Source organism: Lissotriton vulgaris, chromosome 5, assembly GCF_964263255.1.
Source record: "Lissotriton vulgaris chromosome 5, aLisVul1.2, whole genome shotgun sequence".
NCBI lineage: Eukaryota > Metazoa > Chordata > Amphibia > Caudata > Salamandridae > Lissotriton > Lissotriton vulgaris.
In genome coordinates, this window is record NC_141693.1 from 2035287190 (window position 1) to 2035303245 (window position 16056).

The 16056-nt window shown below is 53.5% G+C and overlaps 1 protein-coding gene across 1 annotated transcript in view; it reads right to left on the bottom strand.

Annotated features, from left to right (window-relative positions):
* Nucleotides 1–16056, bottom strand: part of COL27A1 (collagen type XXVII alpha 1 chain) — a 1047548-nt gene that overhangs the window by 956522 nt on the left and 74970 nt on the right. The window contains exon 2 of the mRNA XM_086924958.1: nt 14106–14159. The gene's annotated coding sequence lies outside the window, so the exon portion shown is untranslated. The remainder of the gene's footprint in view (nt 1–14105; nt 14160–16056) is intronic.

Below are 16056 nucleotides of genomic sequence, written 5' to 3' on the forward strand. Positions count from 1 at the left end.
GGGTGCCTGCGTTGCATGCAGCATGGTGCAAGGGTGCCTGTGTTGCATGCAGCATGGTGCAAGGGTGCCTGCGTTGCATGCACCATTGTGCAAGGGTGCCTGCGTTGCATGCGCCATGGTGCAAGGGTGCCTGCGTTGAATGCAGCATGGTGCAAGGGTGCCTGCGTTGCACGCACCATGGTGCAAGGGTGCCTGCGTTGCATGCAGAATGAAATGAATGATGAATGAAATGAATGAAGCTTATATAGCGCATGACTTACCCTGGGGCATCTCCGCGCTTGCTTAGGGAACCCGTCCTGGTATTCCCCTGTGAGATAACCCTGGCAGGGCATCCACAAGGTGAAAGCCAGGCATCCCGCCGCGAGGGGCCGATGTGGAGATTAAGCAAGCTATTGCCCAGAGTCGCAGAGTGTGAACCCGTGAGTCGAGAAGGCACCGGAGCGAGAATTAACGAGTCCGTGGAATTTTTTAGCCCAAGACCCGCCGAGGCGGGGAATTGAACCCTGGTCCAGGGCCGAACTCAAGCTCCAGGCCTGCCGCCTCTAACCCCTGAGCCACACTTCTCCATGGTGCAAGGGTGCCTGCGTTGCATGCACCATGGTGCAAGGGTGCCTGCGTTGCATGAACCTTGGTGCAAGGGTGCCTGTGTTACATGCGCCATGGTGCAAGGGTGCCTGCGTTGCATGCAGCATGGTGCATGTGTGCCTGGGTTGCATGCAGCATGGTGCAAGGGTGCCTGCGCTGCACGCACCATGGTGTAAGGGTGCCTGCATTGCATGCACCATGGTGCAAGGGTGCCTGCTTTGCATGCAAAATGGTGCAAGGGTGCCTGCGTTGCATGCAGCATGGTGCAAGGGTGCCTGAGTTGCATGCACCATGGTGCAAGGGTGCCTGCGTTGCATGCAGCATGGTGCAAGGGTGCCTGAGTTGCATGCGCCATGGTGCAAGGGTGCCTGCGTTGCATGCGCCATGGTGCAAGGGTGCCTGAGTTGCATGCGCCATGGTGCAAGGGTGCCTGCGTTGCATGCAGCATGGTGCAAGGGTGCCTGAGTTGCATGCGCCATGGTGCAAGGGTGCCTGCATTGCATGCAGCATGGTGCAAGGGTGCCTGAGTTGCATGCGCCATGGTGCAAGGGCGCCAGCGTTGCATGCAGCATGGTGCAAGGGTGCCTGCGTTGCATGCGCCATGGTGCAAGGATGCCTGCGTTGCATGCGCCATGGTGCAAGGGTGCCTCTGTTGCATGCAGAATGGTGCAAGGGTGCCTGCGTTGCATGCAGCATGGTACAAGGGTGCCTGTGTTGCATGCAGCATGGTGCAAGGGTGCCTGCGTTGCATGCACCATTGTGCAAGGGTGCCTGCGTTGCATGCGCCATGGTGCAAGGGTGCCTGCGTTGAATGCAGCATGGTGTAAGGGTGCCTGCGCTGCACGCACCATGGTGCAAGGGTGCCTGCGTTGCATGCAGCATGGTGCAAGGGTGCCTGCGTTGCATGCAGAATGAAATGAATGATGAATGAAATGAATGAAGCTTATATAGCGCATGACTTACCCTGGGGCATCTCCGCGCTTGCTTAGGGAACCCGTCCTGGTATTCCCCTGTGAGATAACCCTGGCAGGGCATCCACAAGGTGAAAGCCAGGCATCCCACCGCGAGGGGCCGATGTGGAGATTAAGCAAGCTATTGCCCAGAGTCGCAGAGTGTGAACCCGTGAGTCGAGAAGGCACCGGAGCGAGAATTAACGAGTCCGTGGAATTTTTTAGCCCAAGCCCCGCCGAGGCGGGGAATTGAACCCTGGTCCAGGGCCGAACTCAAGCTCCAGGTCTGCCGCCTCTAACCCCTGAGCCACACTTCTCCATGGTGCAAGGGTGCCTGCGTTGCATGCACCTTGGTGCAAGGGTGCCTGCGTTGCATGCACCTTGGTGCAAGGGTGCCTGCATTACATGCGCCATGGTGCAAGGGTGCCTGCGTTGCATGCAGCATGGTGCATGTGTGCCTGGGTTGCATGCAGCATGGTGCAAGGGTGCCTGCGCTGCACGCGCCATGGTGTAAGGGTGCCTGCATTGCATGCACCATGGTGCAAGGGTGCCTGCGTTGCATGCAAAATGGTGCAAGGGTACCTGCGTTGCATGCAGCATGGTGCAAGGGTGCCTGAGTTGCATGCACCATGGTGCAAGGGTGCCTGCGTTGCATGCAGCATGGTGCAAGGGTGCCTGAGTTGCATGCGCCATGGTGCAAGGGTGCCTGCGTTGCATGCGCCATGGTGCAAGGGTGCCTGCGTTGCATGCAGCATGGTGCAAGGGTGCCTGAGTTGCATGCGCCATGGTGCAAGGGTGCCTGCATTGCACGCAGCATGGTGCAAGGGTGCCTGAGTTGCATGCGCCATGGTGCAAGGGCACCAGCGTTGCATGCAGCATGGTGCAAGAGTGCCTGCGTTGCATGCGCCATGGTGCAAGGATGCCTGCGCCATGGTGCAAGGGGGCCTGGGTTGCATGCAGCATGGTGCAATGGTGCCTGTGTTGCATGCGCCATGGTGCAAGGGTGCCTCCTTTGCATGCAGAATGGTGCAAGGGTGCCTGCGTTGCATGCGCCATGGTGCAAGGGTGCCTGCGTTGCATGCCGCATGGTGCAAGGGTGCCTGTGTTGCATGCGCCATGGTGCAAGGGTGCCTGTGTTGCATGCGCCATGGTGCAAGGGTGCTTCTGTTGCATGCAGAATGGTGCAAGGGTGCCTGCGTTGCATGCGCCTTAGTGCAAGGGTGCCTCTGTTGCATGCAGAAAGGTGCAAGGGTGCCTCCATTGCATGCAGCATGGTGCAAGGGTGCCTGCGTTGCATGCGCCATGGTGCAAGAGTGCCTGCGTTGCATGCCGCATGGTGCAAGGGTGCCTGTGTTGCATGCGCCATAGTGCAAGGGTGCTTCTGTTGCATGCAGAATGGTGCAAGGGTGCCTGCGTTGCATGCGCCATGGTGCAAGGGTGCTTCTGTTGCATGCAGAATGGTGCAAGGGTGCCTGTGTTGCATGCGTCATGGTGCAAGGGTGCCTGCGTTCCAAGCAGCATGGTGCAAGGGTGCCTCCATTGCATGCAGCATGGTGCAAGGGTGCCTGTGTTGCATGCCCATGGTGCAAGGGTGCCTCCATTGCATGCAGCATGGTGCAAGGGTGCCTGCGTTGCATGCGCCATGGTGCAAGGGTGCCTGCGTTGCATGCGCCATGGTGCAAGGGTGCCTGCGCTGCACGCGCCATGGTGCAAGGGTGCCTCTGTTGCATGCAGCATGGTGCAAGGGTGCCTGCGTTGCATGCAGCATGGTGCAAGGGTGCCTGCGTTGCATGCGCCATGGTGCAAGGGTGCCTGCGCTGCACGCGCCATGGTGCAAGGGTGCCTCTGTTGCATGCAGTATGGTGCAAGGGTGCCTCTGTTGCAGTTCGGGCTGGACTGTTCCCATGAGGCACAGGGTCAGACTGATTTGCATATAGCCATGTCTGAACTGGGGTGGCAGAGTGGGCTAAAGAACGGTGATGGATCAAACCCAGATCTTTTGACTGGGTGTGAGTGTTTGACTGATTTGGATGCTCCGTCCATCACCACCCCCTTTTGTACCGCTTTTGCATGCAGCATGGTTTTTGTTGTGGAAGGGGCACCTTTCAGCACGAAAACAATACTTTTAGGAGTTTTCCTCTTTTTATGTTTGCTGCAGACCAGTCTACAGGCAACGGCCTCAGTCATTGGAGATCGCTCAGCGGAGATGGGCCAGTCTACAGACCATTGCCCTGCCCATAAGGGACTGCCCAACTGGCAGACGTCTGCCCAGCCACAAGAGACAGTTGAGCCCAACATTATAGAGCACATTCAACTACAGCACATCAATACTGAACAGAGCACAGCAGTCTTTGGCACAGGCGAGCACTGTAGGACAAGGTTGAGCACAGCACTCTAGCGGCCAGATTCATGAAAGACCCGTTTTGCGAGTCTGAAATAGCGATTCATAAGGAATCGCTATTACAGACTCGCAAAACGGGATTCATGTAGGAATCGCAAAATTAAATGCGATTCCTACAGATTCCTTATTTGCGACTAGCAAATTGCTAATCGCAAATAAGGAATAACTCCCCATTCATTCCTATGGGCCAAAAGGCCCATAGGAATCAATGGGGAGTATTCCTTATTTGCGATTAGCAATTTGCTAATCGCAAATAAGATAGCGATTTGAAGGGTGCCACGGGTGTCCAAAGGACACCCTGTAGCACCCCTTAAATGCACATTTCAACAGGTGTTGCGCACACACATGTCCTAAGGACATGTGTGTGTGTAACATGCAACTTAGAAAAATGCTTTTAAAAGCATTTTTCTAAGTTTTCGCTATTTACCACGAGGTTTGACCTTGCGGTAAATAGCGGCCGAAATTTGCGATTTCGCAATTTTAAAATGTTTCAAGAATAGCATTTAAGGAATCTCTAATAGAGATTTCTTAAATGCTATTCCTCGCAAATTTGCGAGTTTCTAAATAGCGATTTTTGCATTTGGGATGATGAATCCCAAATGCAAAAATTGCACTCGCAAAGGGCCAGATTCTCAGAATCTGGCCCTTTGCGAGCGCAAATATGGTTGATGAATCAGGCTGTAAGGCACAACCGGCTGAGCACAGCACAGTAGAGTAAAGCTGGGCACAGCACTGTAAGCCCTATCTAAGCACAGTATTATACAGCACATCTTAATACAGCACTGTAGGACACAGCTGACCACAGCACTCTAGGGCACCACTGGCCACAGAACAGTAGGGCCCGCTGGCCACACCCCGTAAGGCACAGCTGGCCATACCCCGTAAGGCACAGCTGGCCACACCCCTGTAGGACACAGCTGGCCACAGCATCGTATATCATAGCTGGCCACAGCCCTCTAGGACACAGCTGGCCACAGCACCATACGGCTGGCTACAGACCATATGGTACACCTGGCCACAGCACCGTACGGCACAAGTGACTGTGACTCAGTGCTGCATCCTATGACACAGCTAAGAACAGCACTCTGGGGCACAGCTGACACCAGCACTCTAGGGCACAGTTGACCACTGCACTCTAGAGCACAGTGACCACAGCACTCTAGAGCACAGCTGACCACAGCACTCTGGGGCACAGCTGACACCAGCATTCTAGATCACAGTTGACCACTGCACTCTAGGGCACAGCTGACCACAGCACTCTAGGGCACAGCTGACCAAAGCACACTAGGGCACAGCTGAGAACAGCACTCTAGGACACAGCTGACCAAAGCACTCTAGGGCACAGCTGAGAACAGCACTCTAGGACACAGCTGACCACAGCACTCTAGGGCACAGCTGAGAACAGCACTCTAGGGCACAGCTGACCACAGCACTCTTGGGCACAGATGACCAAAGCACTCTTGGTCACAGCTGAGAACAGCACTCTAGGGCACAGCTGACCACAGCACTCTAGGGCACAGCAGACCACAGCACTCTGGGGCACAGCTGACCACAGCACTCTAGGGCACAGCTGAGAACAGCACTCTAGGGCATAGCTGACCAAAGCACTCTAGGGCACAGCTGAGAACAGCACTCTAGGGCACAGATGACCACAGCACTCTTGGGCACAGATGACCTAAGCACTCTTGGTCACAGCTGAGAACAGCACTCTAGGGCACAGCTGACCACAGCACTCTAGGGCACAGCAGACCACAGCACTCTGGGGCACAGCTGACCAAAGCACTCTAGGGCACAGCTGAGAACAGCACTCTAGGGCACAGCTGACCACAGCACTCTTGGTCACAGCTGAGAACAGCACTCTAGGGCACAGATGACCAAAGCACTCTTGGTCACAGCTGAGAACAGCACTCTAGGACACAGCTGACCAAAGCACTCTAGGGCACAGATGACCAAAGCACTCTAGGACACAGATGACCAAAGCACTCTAGGGCACAGCTGAGAACAGCACTCTAGGGCACAGATGACCAAAGCACTCTAGGGCACAGCTGAGAACAGCACTCTAGGGCACAGATGACCAAAGCACTCTAGGGCACAGCTGAGAACAGCACTCTAGGGCACAGATGACCAAAGCACTCTAGGGCACAGCTGACCAAAGCACTCTAGGGCACAGCTGAGAACAGCACTCTAGGGCACAGATGACCAAAGCACTCTAGGACACAGCTGAGAACAGCACTCTAGGGCACAGCTGACCAAAGCACTCTAGGGCACAGCTGAGAACAGCACTCTAGGGCACAGCTGAGAACAGCACTCTAGGGCACAGATGACCAAAGCACTCTAGGACACAGCTGAGAACAGCACTCTAGGGCACAGATGACCAAAGCACTCTAGGGCACAGCTGACCAAAGCACTCTAGGGCACAGCTGACCAAAGCACTCTAGGGCACAGCTGAGAACAGCACTCTAGGGCACAGATGACCAAAACACTCTAGGGCACAGATGAGAACAGCACTCTAGGGCACAGCTGACCAAAGCACTCTAGGGCACAGCTGACCACAGCACTCTAGGGCACAGCTGAGAACAGCACTCTAGGGCACAGATGACCAAAGCACTCTAGGGCACAGCTGAGAACAGCACTCTAGGGCACAGCTGACCACAGCACTCTGGGGTACAGCTGAGAACAGCACTCTTGGGCACAGATGAGCAAAGCACTCTTGGTCACAGCTGAGAACAGCACTCTAGGGCACAGCTGACCACAGCACTCTTGGGCACAGATGACCAAAGCACTCTTGGTCACAGCTGAGAACAGCACTCTAGGGCACAGCTGACCACAGCACTCTAGGGCACAGCAGACCACAGCACTCTGGGGCACAGCTGACCACAGCACTCTAGGGCACAGCTGAGAACAGCACTCTAGGGCACAGCTGACCAAAGCACTCTAGGGCACAGCTGAGAACAGCACTCTAGGGCACAGATGACCACAGCACTCTTGGGCACAGATGACCAAAGCACTCTTGGTCACAGCTGAGAACAGCACTCTAGGACACAGCTGACCACAGCACTCTAGGGCACAGCAGACCACAGCACTCTGGGGCACAGCTGACCACAGCACTCTAGGGCACAGCTGAGAACAGCACTCTAGGGCACAGCTGACCAAAGCACTCTAGGGCACAGCTGAGAACAGCACTCTAGGGCACAGCTGACCACAGCACTCTTGGTCACAGCTGAGAACAGCACTCTAGGGCACAGATGACCAAAACACTCTTGGTCACAGCTGAGAACAGCACTCTAGGACACAGCTGACCAAAGCACTCTAGGGCACAGATGACCAAAGCACTCTAGGACACAGCTGACCACTGCACTCTAGGGCACAGCTGACCAAAGCACTCTTGGTCACAGCTGAGAACAGCACTCTAGGGCACAGATGACCAAAGCACTCTTGGTCACAGCTGAGAACAGCACTCTAGGACACAGCTGACCAAACCACTCTAGGGCACAGATGACCAAAGCACTCTAGGACACAGCTGACCAAAGCACTCTAGGGCACAGCTGACCAAAGCACACTAGGGCACAGCTGACCAAAGCACTCTTGGTCACAGCTGAGAACAGCCCTCTAGGGCACAGCTGACCAAAGCACTCTAGGGCACAGCTGACCACAGCACTCTAGGGCATAGCTGAGAACAGCACTCTAGGGCACAGCTGACCTCAGTACTCTGGGGTACAGCTGAGAACAGCACTCAAGGGCACAGTTGAGAACAGCACTCAAGGGCACAGCTGACCACAGCACTCTGGGGCACAGCTGGCCACAACACTCTAGGGCACAGCTGACCACAGCACTCTAGGGCCCAGCTGACCACAGCACTCTAGGGCACAGATGACCAAAGCACTCTTGGTCACAGCTGAGAACAGCACTCTAGGGCACAGCTGACCACAGCACTCTAGGGCACAGCTGAGAACAGCACTCTAGGGCACAGCTGACCACAGCACTCTAGGGCACAGCTGAGAACAGCACTCTAGGGCACAGCTGACCACAACACTCTAGGGCACAGCTGACCACAGCACTCTAGGGCACAGATGACCAAAGCACTCTTGGTCACAGCTGAGAACAGCACTCTGGGGCACAGCTGACCACAGCACTCTAGGGCACAGCTGAGAACAGCACTCTAGGGCACAGCTGACCACAGCACTCTAGGGCACAGCTGACCACAGCACTCTAGGGCACAGATGACCAAAGCACTCTTGGTCACAGCTGAGAACAGCACTCTAGGGCACAGCTGACCACATCACTCTAGGGCACAGCTGAGAACAGCACTCTAGGGCACAGCTGACCACAGCACTCTAGGGCACAGCTGAGAACAGCACTCTAGGGCACAGCTGACCACAGCACTCTAGGGCACAGCTGACCACAGCACTCTAGGGCACAGCTGACCACAGCACTCTAGGGCACAGATGACCAAAGCACTCTTGGTCACAGCTGAGAACAGCACTCTGGGGCACAGCTGACCACAGCACTCTAGGGCACAGATGACCACAGCACTCTAGGGCACAGATGACCAAAGCACTCTAGGGCACAGCTGAGAACAGCACTCTAGGGCACAGCTGACCAAAGCACTCTAGGGCACAGCTGACCAAAGCACTCTAGGGCACAGCTGACCAAAGCACTCTAGGGCACAGCTGAGAACAGCACTCTAGGGCACAGATGACCAAAGCACTCTAGGGCACAGCTGAGAACAGCACTCTAGGGCACAGCTGAGAACAGCACTCAAGGGCACAGCTGACCACAGCACTCTAGGGCACAGCTGAGAACAGCACTCAAGGGCACAGTTGAGAACAGCACTCAAGGGCACAGATGACCAAAGCACTCTTGGTCACAGCTGAGAACAGCACTCTAGGGCACAGCTGACCACAGCACTCTAGGGCACAGCTGAGAACAGCACTCTAGGGCACAGCTGACCACAGCACTCTAGGGCACAGCTGAGAACAGCACTCTAGGGCACAGCTGACCACAGCACTCTAGGGCACAGCTGACCACAGCACTCTAGGGCACAGATGACCAAAGCACTCTTGGTCACAGCTGAGAACAGCACTCTAGGGCACAGATGACCACAGCACTCTAGGGCACAGCTGAGAACAGCACTCTAGGGCACAGCTGACCACAGCACTCTAGGGCACAGCTGAGAACAGCACTTCAGGGCACATCTGACCACAGCACTCTAGGGCACAGCTGGCCACAGCACTCTAGGGCACAGCTGACCACAGCACTCTAGGGCACAGATGACCAAAGCACTCTTGGTCACAGCTGAGAACAGCACTCTGGGGCACAGCTGACCACAGCACTCTAGGGCACAGATGACCACAGCACTCTAGGGCACAGATGACCAAAGCACTCTAGGGCACAGCTGAGAACAGCACTCTAGGGCACAGCTGACCTCAGTACTATGGGGTACAGCTGAGAACAGCACTCAAGGGCACAGTTGAGAACAGCACTCAAGGGCACAGCTGACCAAAGCACTCTAGGGCACAGCTGACCAAAGCACACTATGGCACAGTTGACCAAAGCACTCTAGGGCACAGTTGAGAACAGCACTCTAGGACACAGATGACCAAAGCACTCTAGGGCACAGCTGACCAAAGCACTCTAGGGCACAGCTGAGAACAGCACTCTAGGACACAGATGACCACAGCACTCTAGGGCACAGCTGAGAACAGCACTCTAGGGCACAGTTGAGAACAGCACTCAAGGGCACAGCTGACCACAGCACTCTAGGGCACAGCTGACCACAGCACTCTAGGGCACAGATGACCAAAGCACTCTTGGTCACAGCTGAGAACAGCACTCTGGGGCACAGCTGACCACAGCACTCTAGGGCACAGCTGACCAAAGCACACTAGGGCACAGCTGACCACAGTACTATGGGGTACAGCTGAGAACAGCCCTCAAGGGCACAGTTGACCAAAGCACTCTGGGGCACAGCTGGCCACAGCACTCTAGGGCACAGCTGACCACAGAACTCTAGGGCACAGCTGACCACTTCACGTTAGGGCACAGCTAAGAACAGCACTAGAAGGAATAGCTAGCCGCAGCACCCTAGGGGTAACTAGACATAATATTGAAGTAAAAATATAGAATGGACAAAATATCGAATGGACACAATATAGTGGTGAAAAATATCGAATTGAAGGTAAGTAATATAATATCGATTTTTAAAATATAGAAAGTCAAAATATCGAAGTATATAATATAGGTGTTAAAATATATTGAATTTTTAATAGTATCGATAATTTTATCGCCCTATTACCTAGCTGTCGCTAACACCAGTTAGCGACAGTTATTAGGCGATAGCGGGCATTTAGGGGCCCACTATGCATGTCAGCGATAATTATCGCTAATGACATGCAAAGTGGGCGTGCCAAGATGTTAGCGACTGGAAACAGTCGCTAACATCGCTATCACCTATTACCAACTTTTGGAAATAATCGCGCTAAGCGCGATTATCTCCAAAAGCTAACGCCTGCCCAGAGCAGTTCTTAGCCATGTTATCCAATGGAAGGTGGATAACATGGCTAAGAGCATTGTCACGATAATGCATGAATATCGCTGATTTTACAGCGATATTCATGCATTTCCCACGATTTTTACCGCTTTTGAGATAAATCTTGATAATATCAAGGCATCTCAGCGGCAAAAATCGTCGAAGCGCGGCGATATTTTAATACCCGCTAACCAAGCTTAGCGATAATTATCGCTATAGCTTGGTAATATGCCCTTCGATATTTTTACTATATTTTTTACGATATTTTCGATTCAATATTTTTGTACTTACCTGTTTGTAGATAGGAATTCGATATTTTTGCATTCTATATTTTCGCCCACCCTCGCAGAACCCCTCCCGCGGAGACCCAGCTGTCCTGCTTTCCTAGTCCTTCTCTGGAGGAATTCTGCCTTCTGGCGAACAGTGTGTCTTCAGGATCACCACTTGATCCTATGCCCCATAAGATCTGGAAGGCATTTCAAACCGAGCTATTTCCGCCGCTCCACGCCATTTGCTGCCAGTCACTGAGCAGAGCAGTAGTTCCAGATAGCTGGAAGAGGGCAATTGTTACACCATTGCTGAAGAAGGCCTCCTTGGACCCTTCAAGCCCGGCCAACTACAGGCCTATTTCGCTTCTGCCTTTTATAATAAAGGTTGTGGAGAAGTGGGTCACGAAAACACTAACCAGCTTTCTGGAAAATAACTCCTGCCTGGATACATCACAGTTCGGCTTCAGGCCGGCTCACGGCACGGAGGCTGCTCTGGTCACCGTGCTGGACGATCTACGAACGCGTGTCGACATGGGCAAGTCAGCATTCTTAGTGCTGCTTGACATGTCGGTCGCGTTCGACACGGTGAACCATGCAGTACTACTGGACCGTCTCCGGAGCACAGGAGTAACTGGCCTGGCCTTGAGATGGATAACATCTTATCTCAGTGACAGACAGCAGACAGTGGCATTACCACCTTTTCGCTCTGCCATGCAGCAAGTGGATCAGGGTGTCCCCCAGGGGTCGGCGATCAGCCCGATCCTGTTTAATCTGTACTTGCGACCTCTGGTTGCCCTGATAAAGTCATTCGGCATATCTGTCATCAATTATGCCGATGACACTCAATTGATTTTTTCATTTGAGGGTACCAGGGCAATATCGAGAGACACCTTCCACTGCTGCATGGCGGCCACAGCGGAATGGCTGCGAGCCAACTCGCTGCAATTTAATGGATCCAAAACGGAGGTTCTTCATTGCTCCCTAGACCGTACCCCTTGTCCGCTTCCGGACGATTTTTGGCCTACATCTATTCCAGGTACGGTAGAGGCTGCTGAGTCGGCCCGTAATTTGGGAGTTCTGTTTGAACCCAACCTGCAGCTTGATGCCTCTGTGAACAGAACTATAGCGGGATGTATGGGCTTACTTCGGGCGCTACGTAAGATCCTACTGCTTCTTCCCAAGGAGGCAAGGACAGAGGTAGTGCGCAGTTCTATTCTTAGTCGATTAGACTACTGCAATGCACTACTTCTGGGAGCACCAAAAACTTTGATTCTAAAGCTTCAGAGGATCCAAAATATAGCGGCTAAATTGGCTTTGTCCCGTCCTCGATCTGCCTCTTCCTCTGGCGCATTAGCAGACCTCCGTTGGCTACCCATTCAAGAGAGAATTTCCTTCAAGGCGCTCTGTCTCGTTTTTAAGGCCCTACATGGACAGGGGCCGATACCGCTCCAAAATCTTTTTTCCTGGTACCACACTGCCAGACCCCTAAGATCCTCCTCTGCGTTTCTGGTGACGGTCCCCAGGATCAATAGAGTGAGGGTGGGTGGTCGTGCTTTTAGTTTCACGGCTGCCACTCTCTGGAACACCCTCCCGTTGGCGCTGAGGTGTAGACAAGATTTCATCCCTTTTAAAAAGGACCTCAAGACCTTTTTGTTCCCCAGAGCAACGTAACGGTAGTATGCCTGCAGGATAGACGCAGTCTCAGCGCCAGGATACCCTTTGGGTGGCAGCCGCGCTGAACAAGTAAACAAATAATAATAATAATAATAATATTTTGTCATCGATATTTTGTTAAGTCTATATTTTTGTATTCGATATTATGTCAGTGATCCCACTCTAGGACACAGCTGACCACAGAACGCTGGGAGACAGCCCACTACAGCACTCTAGGGCACAGCTGACCACAGCACTCAAGGAAACAGTTCACCACAGCACTCTTGTGCACCGTTCACCTTAGCACTCTAGTGCACCGCTGACCACAGCACTCTAGGGCACAGCTGGCCACAGCACTCTAGGACACAGCTGAACACAGTACTCAAGGAAACAGTTCACCACAGCACTCTTGTGCACCGTTCACCTTAGCACTCTAGTGCACAGCTGACCACAGCACTCTAGGACACAGCTGACCACAGAACGCTGGGAGACAGCCCACTACAGCACTCTAGGGCACAGCTGACCACAGCACTCAAGGAAACAGTTCACCACAGCACTCTTGTGCACCGTTCACCTTAGCACTCTAGTGCACCGCTGACCACAGCACTCTAGGGCACAGCTGACCACAGCACTCTAGGGCACAGCAGACCACAGCACTCTGGGGCACAGCTGACCACAGCACTCTAGGACACAGCTGAACACAGTACTCTAGGGCACAGCTGGCCACAGCACTCTAGGACACCGCTGACCACAGCACTCTAGGACACAGCTCACCACAGCACTCTAGGGCACAGCTGGCCACAGCAGTCTAGAGCACCGCTGACCACAGCACTCTAGTGCACTGTCCACCATAGCACTCTAGGGCAAAGTTCATCACTGCACTCCGCGGCACAACTGACCACAGCATTCCAGGGCACAGCTGACCACATCACTCTAGTACACCGTTCACCATAGCACTCTAATGCACCGTTCACCATAGCAGTCTAAGACCCAGCTCATCACAGAACTCTAGAACTCAGCTCACTACAGCACTCTAGGACACAGCTAACCACAGAATCCTAGGGCACAGCTGACCACAGCACTCTAGGACACAGTTGACAACAGCTCTCTAGTGCACCGTTCACCATAGCACTCTAAGACACAGCTCACAACAGCACTCTAGGACACAGCTGACCACAGCACTCAAGGAAACAGTTCACCACAGCACTCTTGTGCACCGTTCACCTTAGCACTCTAGTGCACCGCTGACCACAGCACTCTAGGACACAGCTGAACACAGCACTCTAGGACACAGCTGAACACAGTACTCTAGGGCACAGCTGGCCACAGCACTCTAGGACACCGCTGACCACAGCACTCTAGGACACAGCTGACCACAGCACTCTAATGCATCATTTACAATAGCACTCTAGTGCACAGTTCACCACATCACTCTAGGACACAGCTGACCACAGCACTCCAGGGCACAGCTCACCATAGCACTCTAGGACACATCTCACCACAGCACTCTAGGGAACAACCCACAACAGCACTCTAGGACACGGATGACCACAGCACTCTAGGACACAGTTGACCACAGCACTCTAGGACACAGCTTACCACAGCACTCTAGGACACAGCTCACCACAGCACGCTAGGGCACAGCTCGCCACAGCACTCTAGGACACAGCTCACCACAGCACTCTAAGGTACATCTAAGCACAACACATCACAGGTACCTTTTTTCCTTTGGGAGCCTTTCCAAGTGAAAACCCAGGATCACCTTTTTGTCCCTGGAAAAGAAAAACGAATTTGAAGTTATACACATTGAAGGGGATAAGATAAGAAACAAAAAATAAAAAAATACAAATTGAGAGTGAAAAAGATGTAAAGAAGATGTGTAAATGAAGAAATCCAGAGAGAGCTGGAGTCACCAAGAAAAGGCAGACTCAGAAGAGCAAAGCAGGACCAGAGAAGCAAGATGAGCAGAGAGAGAAGAGGAGACAGCCAGAGGCAGCTGTGAGGCAAAAAGAGGAGAAAAGATGAGAATGGGCTAAGAGAGAGGCAGAGAGTGTCACAGGAGACAAGAGAGTGCAGGGCTGAGACAGAAAGAGGCAGAGAGTGTCACAGGAGACAAGAGAGTGCAGAGCTGAGACAGAAAGAGGCAGAGAGTGTCACAGGAGACAAGAGAGTGCAGGGCTGAGACAGAAAGAGGCAGAGATTGTCACAGGAGACAAGAGAGGACAGGGCGGAGACAGAAAGAGGCAGAGAGTGTCACAGGAGACAAGAGAGGACAGGGCTGAGACAGAAAGAGGCAGAGAGTGTTACAGGAGACAAGAGAGGACAGGGCGGAGACAGAAAGAGGCAGAGAGTGTCACAGGAGACAAGAGAGGACAGGGCTGAGACAGAAAGAGGCAGAGAGTGTTACAGGAGACAAGAGAGTGCAGGGCTGAGACAGAAAGAGGCAGAGAGTGCCATGGGAGACAAGAGAGGACAGGGCTGAGACAGAAAGAGGCAGAGAGTGTTACAGGAGACAAGAGAGTGCAGGGCTGAAACAGAAAGAGGCAGAGAGTGCCATGGGAGACAAGAGAGGACAGGGCTGAGACAGAAAGAGGCAGAGAGTGTCACAGGAGACAAGAGAGGACAGGGCTGAGACAGAAAGAGGCAGCGAGTGTCACAGGAGACAAGAGAGGACAGGGCTGAGACAGAAAGAGGCAGAGAGTGTTACAGGAGACAAGAGAGTGCAGGGCTGAGACAGAAAGAGGCAGAGAGCGCTATGGGAGACAAGAGAGGACAGGGCTGAGACAGAAAGAGGCAGAGAGTGTCACAGGAGACAAGAGAAGACAGGGCGGAGACAGAAAGAGGCAGAGAGTGTCACAGGAGACAAGAGAGGACAGGGCGGAGACAGAAAGAGGCAGAGAGTGTCACAGGAGACAAGAGAGTGCAGGGCTGAATAAGAAAGAGGCAGAGAGTGTCACAGGAGACAAGAGAGGACAGGACGGAAGAAGAAAGAGGCAGAGAGTGTCACAGGAGACAAGAGAGGACAGGGCGGAGACAGAAAGAGGCAGAGAGTGCCATGGGAGACAAGAGAGGACAGGGCTGAGACAGAAAGAGGCAGAGAGTGTCACAGGAGACAAGAGAGGACAGGGCTGAGACAGAAAGATGCAGAGAGTGTCACAGGAGACACGAGAGTGCAGGGCTGAGACAGAAAGAGGCAGAGAGTGCCATGGGAGACAAGAGAGGACAGGGCTGAGACAGAAAGAGGCAGAGAGTGTCACATGAGACAAGAGAGTGCAGGGCTGAATAAGAAAGAGGCAGAGAGTGTCACAGGAGACAAGAGAGGACAGGGCGGAAGAAGAAAGAGGCAGAGAGTGTCACAGGAGACAAGAGAGGACAGGGCTGAGACAGAAAGAGGCAGAGAGTGTCACAGGAGACAAGAGAGTGCAGGGCTGAGACAGAAAGAGGCAGAGAGTGTCACAGGAGACACAAGACTACAGGGCTGAGACAGGAAGAGGCAGAGAGTGTCACAGGAGACAAGAGAGTGCAGGGCGGAAGAAGAATGAGGTGAAAAGAGAGATCGAGGACTGAGGTCAAGTGGCCACTGAGCAGCAAATGTCCATCAGTCCAGTAACTACATAACAAGTTACTTCAATCATCCAAAAATGGCCCCCTCTGGTACCCCCTCCCCCC